Source organism: Octopus bimaculoides, chromosome 3, assembly GCF_001194135.2.
Source record: "Octopus bimaculoides isolate UCB-OBI-ISO-001 chromosome 3, ASM119413v2, whole genome shotgun sequence".
Taxonomy (NCBI): Eukaryota; Metazoa; Mollusca; class Cephalopoda; order Octopoda; family Octopodidae; genus Octopus; species Octopus bimaculoides.
In genome coordinates, this window is record NC_068983.1 from 42804386 (window position 1) to 42814738 (window position 10353).

The window sequence follows — 10353 nt, forward strand, 5'->3', positions numbered from 1 at the left end:
GTGTCCTGTCATCAATGAAACACTTTAGCAAAAAAGTTAGTGTTGGCTATAATTTCTTTACAAATAACCCTATGATAATAATAATAATAATAATAATAATAATAATAATAATAATAATAATAATTGTGGTTCAAACTTTGGTACAGGGCCAGCAGTTTTTTAAGGGAGGGAGAAGCTGATAGCATCAACCCCAGTGTTTAACTGGTACCTACTGATCCCAAAAGGATGAAAGGCAAAGTCAACCCCAGCAGAATAATAAGTCTTGGTGTAAAAGATGGGTCACAGCAAATATTCTGCTCAATGCTACAGGTTTGCTAGTCAGTTGCTTGACCTTAATCACTAGAGCATGTCCCTTAGTGGCTGACAATATGTGCATCTCTGATCATGAGCAGAAATAGTGGAGGAACATCATAGCCATGTGTTGAGAGGGGTTCTTTGGGATTTGAACAATTCATCTGTGGAAACAAGGGTGTTTCATTCATCATCATTAAACAACCTTTATTCAGAGACCTCTTAAAGTAGGACATGCTACTCAATCTGAAGAAAATTCTAACTGGGCCCCACCTGCAAGGTCATTTGCTGTTTATCTTGATATATTATATCAGTGGTTCTCAAACTTTTGCGGGCTGCCACTCTCTTGACACCCGGGCCACATTCCTAGCACCCTACTACCCCAACTAACCATCACAAACATAGACCTCTTTCTGAAGCAAATTCAAAGCAACTGTATTTCACCAATAAAACAACCTAATGAACCTATTATTTTGTTGTTTTTACATGAATCACTATTGTATTATCGCCCCACTTTTCTTCAACGCCCCTTGGTACTTTCCACCACCCCCAGGGGCGCAATACCGCCCACTTTGGGAACCAATGTATTAGATCACCATGTCGCACACATAGGGTTGAGATACAGATGCTTAGAATACCTTTATCAGACAGGTAGTCATAATGGGTATACTGGGCTTTGTAATTTTGTACCCTAGCATTCCTTTAATGGCATGGGCTGCTCTCTCAATCAATACTAACAGTAATCCTTTATACTATAGGCACAAGGCCTGCAATTTTGGGAGCGGGTGGGGCTAGTGGGTTATATCAACTCCAGTACTCAATTGATGCCTATTTTCATCAACTCCAAAGAATTTGTAAGGCTAAGTCAACCCTGGCAGAATTGGGACTCGGAACATAGGGCTGGAAGAAATGCCACTAAGTGTTTGGCCAACAATTTTCCTAGCTCACTACCTTCAGTTGTTATAACATTAATGCACTTCTTGTAACCATTCCCAGACTCTACAAGGAATAAACCCATAAAATTATACTTTATTCTTTCTCCGTTTTTGTTTAAACATCATCATCAACATTGTGTGCATTTCCATGTCATCAAATACCAAGTCAGTCCACATCATTAGTCATTGATCAACTTCTTAGAGTGGTCAGAGGCCAGGTCTTATTTGGTATGTTTTCTACAGCTGGATGTCCTTCCTATCACTAACAACTTTATAGGGTGTATTTTATGATGGTACCAGCATTAAGCAGATTGTCTTACTTGCGACAAGATGAAAGAGTTCTCTCTGCCATGTGCTGTTTCTGTTCATTCAGCAACTACAGAATGTGCCGAGTGCATTTTCTCATGGCACCAGCACAAGAGAGGTTATCTTGTCCCTAGCAAGACTAAAAAGTCTTTACCTTTTGTCTCTATCTATTCCCCAACACCAGAGGGTTGTCTTCAACAAAAAGAAGACAGTAATGAAAGAATAGTCAGCATTAGAGCACAGGGTGTGTGTGTGTGAGAGAGAGAGAGAGAAAGAAAGAGAGAGAGAGAGAGAGAGAAAGAGAGATAGAGAAAGAAAGAGAGAGAGAGAGAGAGATGGATAGCAACAATGAGTCAATGTGAAAAAGAATGACGGTAAAGGAGTGATGAGTGTCAATAGCAAGCAACAGGGGAGGAAGTAAAAGAGGGGAAGGAAGAAAGGTAGAGAGAGAAAGAGAGAAAGACAGCTAACAATAAATATGGGGTAATGGTAAAATGAGTAAAGAGAGGAACTGAATATAGACAGATTCAATGGAATGGCAGCCCTCTTTATACAAGCAGTAAGATGGGAGAGAGATTGGATGATAGTAAGGAAGTACATAGAGAAGAGAGAGCAATTCATATGAACATGATGGTCAGGAGACACACAAGTGAAGATGATACGCATTCCAATCTCCATCGCCATCAATAATTTATATTTGTTCCACCCCCCACCCCCCGTGCTTGCAGTAGCTTCTCTTCAATGCAGTGCTTATATAAACAAAGCAGAAATAATTAAATTTTACAATGATTAATAATTGTTTTATTTTAGTGAGAAGGCTGTTTGAATTTTTCAACAGTCGCTTGAGCTTTGTATCAGTTAAAATGTCTAAAAATCCCCCAAGAACAGGTGCAGGTGTGGTAAGAAGCTTGCTTCCCAATTGCATGGTTCTGGGTTCAGTCCCACAGCATGGAACTTTGGGCAAGTGTGAGTGGATTTGGTAGACAGAAACTGAAAGGCGGCGAGCTGGCAGAAATGCTAACACACCAGGCGAAATGCTTAGCGGTATTTCGTCTGCCGTTACATTCTGAGCTCAAATTCCGCTAAGGTCGACTTTACCTTTCATTCTTTCGGGGTCGATAAATTAAGTACCAGTTACGCACTGGTGTTGATGTAATCGACTTGATCCCTTTGTCTGTGCTTGTTTGTCCCTTCTATGTTTAGCCCCTTGTGAGTAATAAAGAAATAAGAAACTGAAAGAGTGTGTATGTGCGTGTGTGTGTGAGACCACAGCTTGACAAGTGTGGATTTGTTTACATCCCCTGTAACTTAGTGGTTCAGCAGAATGAGTATGACAAATATCAGCCTTAAAAAGAAAAATATGGAGCACGGGTCAATTTGCTCGACTAAAAATTGTTCAAGGCGGTACCCCAGCATGGCCACAGTCTAATGACTGAAACAAGTAAAAGGTAAAAGAAAAATATACCCTGTACTTGGAAGTCATTGGAAACATACCAAAATAGTCTTATGTCCTTCTAAGGAATCTCAACATGGTTCTTTAAGGGTAAACTTACTGCAAGTAACAGCAGGTTTCCAAATCGTATAAATGGAGGTTTTGAATATTTCTGTTTTCTATAAAGAATCATACAAGAAAAAAAAAAAAAGGAAAAGGAAAAAACCATGAATTTACAATTCTATTTAGAATTATGAATACAATGGAGCATTCTTTCACTTCTCTCTGTCATTTCTGACAGCTATCCTGGAGACTCTTACTGAAAAGATATATCACTTCCAGATTCCTCATATATTCCATACAGCCTGCATATAATGATATTCCTGCTACAGGCCGTTTCTACAGTATTATAGCTCTCATTATATTGCTCAGGATTCCATTTTACATAGACACATTCTCACATAATGAACAAGAAACAAAGAACTACTGTTACATGGCATTGCTAGAAATAGAAGTCATATCTCCCTAAAATCACATTTTACAGTCTTAGAAGAAAAAAGAAATGAGAATTAAGTAGCTCTTCTGCAGCAAGAAACCTGTTCTGCTTTGTTCCCTTATATGTTAACCCCCTCATCTGAGTATAAAGGGCCCCAACTCTGAGTATGCTGCTGCTGCGAAAAGGAAACAATTAATGCAGTAATGTAATCGGCATTAGGAAGGGCATCCATCTATTGACACCACGTCAAAACAATGGAGCACAATGTAATCTTTGGAACTGTCAGATCCTGTGAAACCATTGAATCCATGCTAGCATAGGATATGGATTGTTTAAATAATGATGATGATGGCTACCAATATAGACAAGACCACGAACAATTGATGTTGTCTTGAGATCACGAACATAATGTTTACCACCCTCCACAAAACCAATAATACATGTATATACAAGTATGTGCAGGAATGCAAGCATTTGTCAGTATGATAGATAATGAGAAAATATGGGATTACCATTTTGCTGGCATCATTGTGCACAGTCCGTTGAACTGATTTAACATCATCACCAGGCCCTGGGATGTCATTACCAGAGACCACTCGATTGCAGATACTTAAAAGGTTATTATAATTTTAATATTGCTTCAGTTGCATACACTGGATTTTTGTTCAGCCTGGCAGCTTTTTGCAACATCAGCGAATGGGTTACTCACTGTTTTCTATGTATTAGAGAAGACAAATCTCATCTGAGCATGAGGTTTGCTGTGGGCACATCACTGACAAGGCTCAAAAAAGCCAAAATGCATGTAGCATATTCACAAGCTGTTGCCATGAAGACTTTTCATCTTCCACTGATATATACTACTGTCTTTTCTTGTTTTATTTTTATATTTTTAACACAGTATATCAGTAAGAAATTTTATCTCGGATGAAAACCACAGTATCTTGCCTACTCCCCACTACACTACTGGCTGAGGGGACTGTTTTTTTGTCTTGCAAGTTACTTGGTATCAGTAATGGTACCATGCAAAAAGTACCAGTGCTGGTGCCACATAAAAAGCACCCAATACACTCTGTAAAGTGGTTGGTATTTGGAAGGGCATCTAACTGTAGAAACTATGCTAAAACAGACAGCTGGAGCCTGGTGAAGCCCTTGACCTTACCAGCTCCTGTCAAACCGTCCAACCCATGCCAGCATGGAAATCCAACATTAAATGATGATTATATATGAATGAAATGCCTGTATGACAAAGTTTTAGATTCGTGCACATATATACTGCCTGGTGCAGCCTCCTGGCTTCCGAGACCCCAGGCAAACCGTCCAACCCATGCCAGCATAGAAAACGGACGTTAAACAATGACAATGAGTTTTGGTGTATGAGTGCATGTGTGTATAAAATTGACGGTATGTTAAAGCTAGTTTTAAATGTGTGTAGCTGTATATACACACATTATATATAAAATAAATTATATATAAATGAAACATATATAACAAGTAAAAAGCACCATTCAAGCATGGGTCATTGCCCATGCCACCTGACTGGCTCCCATGCCAGTGGAACACAAGAAGCACCATTCAAGTGTGGTTGATGCCAGTGCCGCCTGACTGGCTCCTGTGCCAGTGGCACATAAAAAGCACCCACTACACTCTCGGAGTGGTTGGCATTAGGAAGGGCATCCAGCTGTAGAAACATTGCCAGATCAGATCAGATTGGTACAGTCTTCTGGCTTGCCAGTTCCCAGTCAAACTGTCCTACCCATGCGAGCATGGAAGGCAGACATTAAACGATGATGATGAACAAATATATACATAACTTAATACATATATACATGCATATAGTTAAATTCAGGATATTTTAAAGGTAGATTGGTGTGTGTGTGTATATATATATAAAGTTGACATTATGTCATAGCTAGTTTTAAATGTGTGCATACACAAACATGTCAATATACAAAACAATTTATATGTAAATGAAACATGAGCGGTTGTGTGGTAAGAAGCTTGCTTCCAAACCACACAGTTCCAGGTTCAGTCCCACTGCATGGCACCTTGTGAAAATACTTCTACTAGAGCCTGAGGCTGACCAAAGACTTGTGAGTAGATTTGGCAGACAGTAACTGAAAGAAGCCTGTCATGTATGTATGTCCTCCAACCATTGCTTGGTGTGTTTACATCACCATAATTCAGCAGTTCAGCAAAAGAGACCGATACAATAAGTACTTGGCTTACAAAGAATAAGTCCTGAGGTTGATTTGTCCAACTAAAGGCAGTGCTCCATCATGGCAGCAGTCAAATTACCAAAACTAATAAAAGAATAACATACATACATACACACATACATACATAGTTAAATTGAGGATATTTTAAAGGTAGTTTGTGTGTATGTGTATATAAAACTGACGTTATGTGAAAGCTAGTTTTAAATGTGTGCCTTAACATACAAAACAAATATGTAAATGAAACATCTATATATAATTAAACACATATATATACATACATAATTTAACACATATGTATATACAGTTAGATTGAGAATATTTTAAAGGTAATGTTTGTGTGTGTGTATGTATGTATAAAATTGGGATTATATTATAAAGCTAGTTTTAAATGTATGTATGTATATACACACACGCGAACACGTGTAAAATTATAAATGAAACATGGTGCCCCAGCATGACCGCAGCTTTAAAGCTGAAACAATTTAAAGAATATATAATTTTACACATTTTCTTTTATTTGTTTCAGTCATTTGGCTGCGGCCATGCTGGAACACCGATTTAGTCGAGTAAATCGACCACAGGACTTAATCTTTCGGTCACTTGTTGCCGAACCGCTAAGTTACGGGGACGTAAACACACTAGCATCAGTTGTCAAGCGATGATAGGGGGAGGGCTACAGACAGAAACACACACACACACACATATATATATATAAATATATATATACTACAAGACTAGAAAAACAGCCAATCGATGAAGGGTCGTTCTTTTTATCGTTTGTTTTGTTTTCCATTTGTGTCTTTCGTTCGAAAGAATAGTTCATGTTCCATGTACTCGTGCTTCGTACTTTGTTGTACACGTTTCATGACGTCCTGTGCCCACATATGCATATATATATATATATATATATATATATATATATATATATATATATATATATATACACGTATAGATAGATGTAAGTATCTACATATACGTATGTATATGCATATATATACAAATTATTTATATTTTATATATATATATACATATTATTTATATTTCTGTCTACCAAATCCACTCATAAGGCTTTGGTCAGCCCGAGGCTATAGCAGAAGATACTTGACACTTGCCCAAGGTGTCACGCAGTGGGACTGAACCCGGAACCATGTGGTTGGTAGGTAAGCTACTTACCACACACCCACTCCCGCGCGTACATAACATACACACAGTTAATTGAGGATATTTTAAAGGTAGTTTTGGTGTTTGTGTGTGTAAAATTGAGGTTATGTAAAGCTAGTTTTAAATGCGTATACACACACACAAACAAACACGTGTCTGTGTGTGGGAGTTTGTAACCCATTACTCCAGTAGCAGTCGTTCACTCCACTGACAGCATCGACTGGGCGTCGTCATGTAAACGAATTTGTTACAACCCAGATTCATCTTGAAACACCTTCCAATTTGGTTTTGTACTTTACACTGTTTTAGTACAACTACTATTGCTGCTGCCGTCGCTACTACTACCACAACCACCACCACCACCACCAACACCTCTGGTTGTACTTTTGATACTTTGATGCAACCATTGTTGCTAAGTTCACCGCCATCACTACTTTTATTATAGCTTCTACCAACACCTTTTCATTGTTACAGCTTGTTACATCTCAGTACCTTTTATCTACTGTTACTACTATCACAACAAATACTACTCTATCACAGCTGTGAATACTACTGTTGCTGCTGCTAATAATGATAATGCCTTTTATTAATAGCCACAACTTTGATTATTACTTCCTTCACCATATCAACTTTATTCCACTCCTACTACAACGAGGCAACAAGGGAGCCTCTATGTGGTTCTTCAATTCCTAGAAATAGCAGCCAAATATCATTTGAATCACACTTAAACCTTAAAAAAGAAAAAAAAAATGTTATTGTTTAAGCAGAGTTTTCCTGAAAATATAGGAACAGGCGCCATTGCAGCACACCACTGCATACACCATTTATCAATATCTGCTCAAGTCGTCCCAGGCAGCCCCACAAGAAGTTCCAGTCAGTTCCAGTCTCCGTAAAATATTTCCTCATCTGCTATGACCACTAGGCACGTGGCCGACCAACACGAGCCATCACCCCAGCCAGATCCTCAGATATGAGAACATAGTATGCAGGACACAGCGCGGAACATCAAGCAACATCACCAAACAGCCTAAGCTGATACCCCCGAATCGTACAGGACGCATCCCAGGTTCTTAGTACAGTCATGGGATGGATACAAAATCTGACCAATGATAGTCCATAATCTTGCAAAGTATCCAAGTACCGAAGGAGTTCAGGTGACTCCAAGCAAAATAATAAACCCCGGGAATATTAAACAGGAGTGGCTGTGTGGTAGGAAGCTTGCTTCCCAACCACATGGCTCCAGGTTCAGTCCTACTGCATGGTACTTTGGGCAAGTGTCTGCTACTATAGCCTCGGGCCAACCAAAGCCTTGTGAGTGGATGTGGTAGACGGAAACTGAAAGAAGCCCGTCGTGTATATATATATATATATATATATATATATATATATTTATTTATATAAGTCAGTAAATAGTGGGGTTATGCATATATATTTATATATATGCATATATGGGTACAGGACGTCACTAACGGTGCAAATAACATGAAATATGTAAATAACGAGAAGAAAATGGAAAACAGGACAAGTAAACATCACTTGTCGGTTGTCTGTCTACTCATTTCGAGTATTCAACATATATATATATATAAGTACATATCTTATATTGTATGTATATATTTTATTAATTTGTCTGTACGGCTGATATTAGCTTGCTACTTGTGTTGGTATTTTAATAATACCATGTCCACATATACATATATATATATATAGACAGTAGTACCTCGGTTTTCGAACACTTTTCATCATGAATAAATCGTGCTTTATCTCTTGTCTTTCTCATATTCATTTAATACAGTAGTACCTTGCTTTATGAACGCCTCTGATCACGAATAAATCGTGCATTTTATATGTGTGTGTGTGTGTGTGTGTATATATATATACACACATATAAGTACATACATATATACACACATATACATACATATATATATATACACATACACACACACATATATATATATATACATACACACACACATAAAGCACAATTTACTCATGAGCAGAGGTGTTCGAAAACTGAGGTACAACAGTATATGTATTTGTGTGTGTGTGTGTGTGTATTTCCCCCCACACACACGCACACACAATCACTTAACACTGATGTTGATGTATTTTATGTCCCCGTAGCTTAGCAGTTCGTCAAAAGAGAACAATAGAACGAGTATTAGGCTTACAAAGAATAAGTCCTGGGGGGGCAATTACTTTGACAAAAGGTGGTGCTCCGGCATGGCCACAGTCAAATAACAAACAAGTAAAAGAATGACATAGCCCAGACATGGTTACATGGAGAACTAAAAGCAAAACCATTTTAATGCCACTTTTGCATACAAAGGACATGTAGCATGTCAAGGAGGCTGGATACACTTTTGCAATGGACCGAGAGGTGTCCTCATCTTGTTTGTTGTTATCCCAATATTTCGGCTGGTGTATTCTCCAGCCTTCATCAGGTGTTCTGGTGGAATTTTGAACCCAACCCCTTTATTTGACTACACTGTTCTCATTCCTCAGGTACGTTGCTGATGTTATTTTTCTGTTGATATTCTTTCAGTGGATAAGAGCACAGGCTACTAACCCTCAGATTCTAAGTTTAATCCCAGGCAGGGACCTGAAAAAATAATAACAGAAAAATAACACCAGCAACATACCTTAGGAATGAGAACAATGTACTCCATTAGTCAAATAAAGGGTTGGGTTCGAAATTCCACCAGAACACCTGATGAAGGCTGGAGAATACATCAGCCGAAACATTATGATAACAGCAAACAAGATGAGAACACCTATCCATCTATTGTAAATAATGAATTTGAAAGGATGAAAGGCAAAGTTAACCCTGGCAGAATTTGAACTCCAAATGTAAAGGCAGGTAGAATGCTGCTAAGCATTTTGCTCAGTGTGCTAACGATTCTGCCAGCTCATCATTTTACAGATTGTTAATATATAGATATCAATACATGAACGACAAAAGAGATACATGGTCACATTTAATATGCTAAAGCCGTTTGTGCTATAAATAGTTGTGCAACCAGAGTTGAGATACAGTGCAAAAACTACAAAAGCTTCTTCAGAGCCATTCTGCATATACATTTGCATAAACAGAAAGATTTAAAGAACCTCACAATATGACCTAATTAACATCACTAATTTAAGTGACCTAGTTAACAGTGTAGGTGGATGCTCTGAAAGAATAGTAGCTAAATAAGTAGAGATGGAAAAATTTTAGGGAGGGAGTTATTACCTCTAGTGGTAACAATGGGATTTTTTTCCAAACAAAGAGTAGATTGTATGGCACTTGTGTATAAACTGTTGAATAGGTTGATAGGCGCATGAGTGGCTGTGTGGTAAGTAGCTTGCTTACCAACCACATGGTTCTGGGTTCAGTCCCACTACGTGGCACCTTGGGCAAGTGTCTTCTACTATAGCTTCGGGCCGACCAAAGCCTTGTGAGTGCATTTGGTAGACAGAAACTGAAAGAAGCTCATCGTATATATATATATATATATATATATAGTTAAAAAA

The 10353-nt window shown here is 38.2% G+C and overlaps 1 protein-coding gene and 1 long non-coding RNA gene across 5 annotated transcripts in view; one reads left to right on the top strand and one right to left on the bottom strand.

Moving 5' to 3' along the window:
* The window catches only part of LOC106869993 (adenosylhomocysteinase-like 1), a 420486-nt gene that overhangs the window by 394179 nt on the left and 15954 nt on the right, over positions 1-10353 (bottom strand). The window lies entirely within an intron of this gene.
* The window catches only part of LOC106869995 (uncharacterized), a 279440-nt gene that overhangs the window by 239304 nt on the left and 29783 nt on the right, over positions 1-10353 (top strand). The gene's annotated exons all lie outside the window — the stretch shown is intronic.